Below are 6,398 nucleotides of genomic sequence, written 5' to 3'. Positions count from 1 at the left end.
TCTCTCTCTCTCTCTCTCTCTCTCTCTCTCTCTCTCTCTCTCTCTCTCACACACACACACACACACACACACACACACTTTCTTACCTTTTACAGGTTCCATCACCTGCCAATGGCTGCAACCTAACACAAAGACCACTGAGAAACGTTCCAGATTCAAACTATAACAGAGCCTGCAATAAAAAGGAGAAAACTGGGGATCAGAAACCTCAACTCTGTCAATAACTAAATATGTAGATATAGATGCATTACCTCTGCAGGAGGCTTGTAGCAACTGGAGTTTAAACAAGCCCCTTCAATTCACTTAGCCACTGAAGGAGAAATAAATACATTCAGAAGCAAGGCCAATTTTTTTGTTGTTGTTGTTGTTCGTTTGTTTTGTTTTTCAAGACAGAGCTATTCCTTGTAACAGCCCTGGCCATCCTGAAATTCATTCTGTAGACCAGGCTGGCCTTGAACTCACACCACTGCCTGGCTCTGCAAGAGCCAGATCTTGTTGAGGCCTAAACTGTTAAATAGGCAATTTGTTCTCAGCTGACCGTGCCTCTCCACTGAAACACAAACTAATAGCTCTGCGTTTTCATCCATTTTGGAATTTCCAGAGAATCGTCCAAAAGGGTAAGCCACTCTCAGAAATGTGTATAACTACATTCTTATCCAGTGGGTTTTCAACTTCCTCAAACACCTTTCCAAGAGCAACCCTAGTCCCTAGGGAGATTTATTGAGTTTGGGAAGTTTCACCAGACACTGGGCCAAGGCCTGGGTTTTGGTGTGGTGCCTAAGAACTTGGCTTGCTGTTCTGTACAGACAGAGAAGCTGCAATCTTCTGTCATTTGGGTCCTCCAGCTTTTCCAAGCCCGCCAGCCTCTCTCCATGTCCTTCTGTCTTCTTGTCCTCCAAGCACTTGCAGCTGCCCTCTCCTTACACTATGACCTCTCACAGTTGGCACAATGTCATGACTGGGTACTCTTTATACAGGTGTCTAACCTTGGTGGACACAGCAGCTTTGTTTATGCAAACATTTCCATGAGTCATCTCAGGAGCCGTCCTTTGCCTCTAGCCACTAAAAGCCCAAAGTCCGTCTTTAGGATTTCTTTTTGTTGACAAAAACCAAGGCATAGGGCTGGCCAGATGGCTCGGTGGGTAACTGCCACACAGGACCAGTGATCCAAGTTACTTCCCAGAACCCACATAAAAGCAGAAGGAAAGAACTACACGAACCTCCACAGGTTTGAAATGGCATTTGCCCATTCCCACAGTAACAACTGATCAATTAATGTAAAGAAAACATTTAGTCTTTAAAATATCAAGGCACCCTTTAAACTGAGGCTGGAAAAAATTCTCTTGGCTCTGGCATATTCTCTCTCTCTCCTCTCTCTCTCTCTCTCTCTCTCTCTCTCTCTCTCTCTCTCTCTCTGTGTGTGTGTGTGTGTGTGTGTGTGTGTGTGTGTGTGTGTGTGTGAATTACAAGATTCTAGCTGAGGCTTCAAATAGGTCTGAGGTTTGCTTGTGATTGGTGTATGTGTGCCCATGCATGCTTATATGTATTAGATATATGTGTGGTGTGTGTGTGTGTGTGTAGTGTATGAGGTGTATATGGTGTATAGTATGTTTGGTTTTTATGTATTGTGTGTGGTTGTGGTGGGTAGTGTGTTTGTGTGTGTGCACAAGAAGTTACTCACAGGGGTTTCTCCGGTGCTACGCACTTTTCTGTTATTGTTGCTTTGTTTTTGTTTTATTTTGCCTTTTAAGACAGTGTCACAGGCCTAGAGTTCTCCAAGTGACTGGCCAGTAACCACCAAGGCCCCCCATCTGTTTCCACATCCCCAATGCTGGCATTATAAGCATGTGCACAAGGTCTAGCATTTTTACGTAAGTTCAGGTCATCCAACCCAGGTCCCATGTTTGCATAGCAGCTCTTTACCAGTCCCTAAAGCCAGGTGTTAAAGGAAGTTTCCATCTTTCCACCCCTATTCCTGCTCAGCCGATCTCCACTGGGTTTGATTCTCAGCTTGGACCTCCCCCTGGGTACCTCCAGTGGCTCTAGTCTCCTCCCTGCAGACAGGTTGGCATAGCTGGTGAATAACCACTTTTTTTTTTTTTTTTCCTAAGAAGCCTAGCAGGAAGGTTTCGGGAGAATTCTAACCTGGAAGGGAACTGCACGTTCACCTAAGATCTAACCACCAAGGCAGGAAGTAGGAGCTATAATGGATCAGAGCCAAGTGCTTTTCAGACCCTAGCCTAACCCGTTCCTGGAAGGAAAACACACACACACACACACACACACACACACACACACACACGGTGATACACCTGCCCTGTTCAAAGCTTGGCCTCCCAGGTGCCCACCATAGGCATGGAATCAGCACCACCCAGAGCCTGTCTCAGAGAAAGAGCAGCCTCTCCATGGAGATGTAGCCACTTAGTATCATAAAGGACACGTTTTACCAAAGCATCAAGAATTATCTGACACAATTTTTAAAACTGAGCAGCAGTCTGTTCTGCTGATGTAGCAATCCATGGCTAACTGTTTCTTCTCTGTAATTAGGCACTGTCTTAGTCAGGGCTTCTATGCCTGCACAAACATCATGACCAAGAAGCAAGTTGGGGAGGAAAGGGTTTATTCAGCTTACATTTCCACATCACTGTTGCTCGCCAAAGGAAGCCAGGACTGGAACTCAAGCAGGTCAGGAAGCAGGAGCTGATGCAGAGGCCATGGAGGGATGTTCTTACTGGCTTGCTTCCCCTGGCTTGCTCAGCCTGCTCTCTTATAGAACCCAAGACTACCAGCCCAGGGATGGCACCACCCACTAGGGGCCCTCCCCTCTTGATCACTAATTGAGAAAATACCCCACAGCTGGATCTCATGGAGGCATTTCCCCAACTGAAGCTCCTTTCTCTGTGATAACTCCAGCCTGTGTCAAATTGACACACAAACCCAGCCAGTACAGGCACACACAAATATTTGTTTAAAATGCCTTACATTGGGTAATTTAATGCCACAGAAATTTGTTGGCTACAGTACGAGAGACTGAAAAGTTTAATACCAAGGTGCTGGTAAGTCCAGCGTCTAGTGAATTCCTTGCTTGTTTCAAAGCTTGTGCTGTCTTGCTGCGTCTTCACTCCTAGAGGGCCAAGGGCACTCCCATAGCCTCTTTCATAAGAATCTAAACCTATCAGGACACCAGAAACCTTTAGGACTTAATCAGTTCCTTAACTGGGCTTCCTTAAAGTCGGTTCCTATACTCACAGAGAACATTCAGGACACCTGCCATATTACCCTGAGCATCCCAGTCTCTCTGGCTCAGTAGCAGGGTGGAGCCCGGTTGGTAGCCAGACAGTGGGATCCAGAGCTCTGCATTTGCTCAATATTTGCTCAATATTTGTCTCTCCACAAAGGTCAGGAATTCTTGGAAAGTCACTCATGCTACATTAAGGGTACTGATGATCAAGATGAGCCTAGTATAACCGTGACTGGTAGGGAATGTTCTGTATACTGTGGTTTATTGCTAAATAAAACAAAGAGCTCATTCTAACCAAACTGTATACCAGAAATGAATATGTCCATTTTATTACACTGGCACACACTAAGTCCATAAGGAATTCTGAACCCATACTTAATTCCAGATGAGAGTTAACAATTTTTACTAAACCAATATTAGCAATCTCCAAGTTATATAAACAACATAAAGATAATCAGGGTAATCTTGAAACATAGTTAGTATTTGTGTCCTTGTAAAATTTAAGGGAGAAGCGTTGACACTGTGAGGACAAAGTGACCCCAAGGGAAAGGCACATGTACAAATGGTAACCAAATGAAACTTGTATAAACAACTTTTAAAATGAAACTGCTCTTACCATATGATCCTGCATCTGCTTCTCTGTACTTACTCAAAGCATTTACAGTAGCTTTATTCGTAATTGCAAAAACCTGGAAGCATCCAGGATGTACTTCATAGGGAAATGGGATCTAAACTATATCGCATCAGAAAATAGAATACAGAGATCGAGAGAGAAACATCACTAAGTGAAAGGACAGAATCTAGCAGTCTGTGTCTATGCAACTCCAACTGTGACAACCCAGGAAAGGTGGAGCAATGAAGACAGCAAGGAGATGCGCAGCGGAGAAAAGAAGAGAAAATTTCGTGAATGCCAGAGGTCGGGGCGTGGCACAGCCCAGAAAGCTTGTAGGCACAAAATGAAATACTATTCTAAAAGAAACAGAAGCTCCTAGATCTACGTGGATGCTGTTTGACTATAGATAAGAGTCCATGCGGTCAAAGAGCTCGGACCTGCCAGAAGGTTGCCGTGGAGTGCAGGTGGCTGGTTGGTTACCTGCTAGTGCAGGGCCGTGGGGTGGAGCAGTCAGCTTTGGAACCCCCACCTGGTCTCAGAAAACGACCATCTCCTGCCAGCATCCGAACATGCTGATGAAAGAAGGCAGACCACTGATCACCCCTGAGAGGACTCAGGTTTGATTCCCAGCTCCCATATGGCGGCTCAGGACCATCTGTAGTTCCACCCCTCTGTGGAATCTGATGCCCCTCTCTGGTCTCTGCAGATACTAGGTGTACAGGTGGTATACAGAAAAACATACAGGCAAAACACGCATGACACGTGGAGTGTTAAAAACGTTCAAGCCTGCTGTACTTGTGAATTTACTGTCACTCAGTGAGTTCTTACATTGTGGAAAGACAAGAATGAATTTGTCTATTTCTTGAGAGACACACACCTCTGATTCCAGCATCACGGGTGTGGAGTCGGGAGGAACAGAAGAAGGTGCTTTAGGCTACACGAGAGTGGTACAGGGCAAGGGCTATTTGAATGTTTATTGCTGTCCTAGTAGAGGGCTACCTGAAATGAGCCTGCAACTCTCCCCCATAATTAAAAGGGCATTCTTCATGGCTCGGTGGAAAATATCTCAGAGCCCTCTCAGAAAGTTGCCAGGGGTCTTAATCACTGAGCCAAGTTTCCAGCCCCATGAGAAGGTTTTAATATGCCTATGTGCCCTACAGTCTCAGTTCACCCTAATGAATCTATATGATAGCACACTTCCTCCTCGCAAGAACAAGCCCTTCGTCAGTCTGAGCTGCGTGGTTGGTACCAGACAGGCGGTGACCTTCACTTATCCACCAGATGCACAATCACTCTCCAGCCTCGAATTGATGAAACAAGCTTCTGGTAAAATGGAAAGGCCAGAGTGGCTCAGAGCACATATGGTATCCTCTCAACAGGGAGTCACACCTGGTTCACACAGTGCTGGGAATCCAGCCAGGGCCTTGTGCATGCTAGGCAGGCACTGAGTCTCCCCCTCCCCCTGTTCTGGTCAGCAAGCATGCCTGAGCTTTGCCTCAGCAGAAGACACCTTCAAAATGTTCTGAATCTGCTGTTGAATACACAAATAGTCTTCAAAAAGAACCTGCTCCTGAACAAAACTCTCACTGACTGACTTGCTAGACACCCTGACTTGTGAAGGTCACGTGAGAGTCATCTCCAAACATTACCTTACTCCTTTCCCCCTGTGCTTTTTTTTTTAAATGCTGCATATAAATTTCTTAAATCATGTGGTATTGCTCTGTGTGCTTTTAAGCCCTGTGTACTCTAGTTAATATACATTTCACCTTTTCCCCTTTTATGACACTGTCAAAACTCAAGTTGATACCTAAAGCCTTAATCCACCACATTTAACCTGCAACAGTATCTCACTGTGTGAATGTATCACAATGCATTCATCCAGTCTCCTTTGGCTAACATGAAACAGAAACAAACAAACAAACAAACAAAGATTACTCCGTGGTTAAGAGAACTTAGATTCACTTCCCAGTACCACCTGGAGACTCACAACTAGTTGTAACCTCAGTCCCAGGGGATCTGACACCCCTCTTCTGGCCTCCACTGGCACTGCACACAGGTGGTATACAGATATGTATGCAGGCAAAACACCCACCCATACACATAAAATAAAAATAGGGAGGAAAAACTCACAATAAAACATGAATGTGATGAGGGGCCTCTTTGTAACCAAGTATGACAGTTTTTACTAGTATCTTACTAGAATGAGATTTCTATATGCCTTAAGATGTGTTCATCCTCAGTTTTAAAAAATTTTATTGACAATTATTACAAATGTTAGTGTGTGTGTGTGTGTGTGTGTGTGTGTGTGTGTGTGTGTACCACAGTTGTAGAGGAAATTTAATCCAGCAACAAAGTTGCTCTGGCAATGGATCACATCTAAAGATATGAGCCAGCTAGAATGCAGACACACACTGAATTACAGTGTGAGCTGGCTGGAATATAGACACACTCTTTGTTGTTTTGTTTTGTTTTTTGTTTTTTGAGACAGGGTTTCTCTGTGTAGCCCTGGCTGCACTGGAACTCACTCTGTAGACCAGGCTGGCC

This window comes from Mus pahari, chromosome 15 (genome assembly GCF_900095145.1).
Source record: "Mus pahari chromosome 15, PAHARI_EIJ_v1.1, whole genome shotgun sequence".
NCBI classification, from domain to species: domain Eukaryota; kingdom Metazoa; phylum Chordata; class Mammalia; order Rodentia; family Muridae; genus Mus; species Mus pahari.
Note: the sequence above shows the minus strand (reverse complement) of the source record.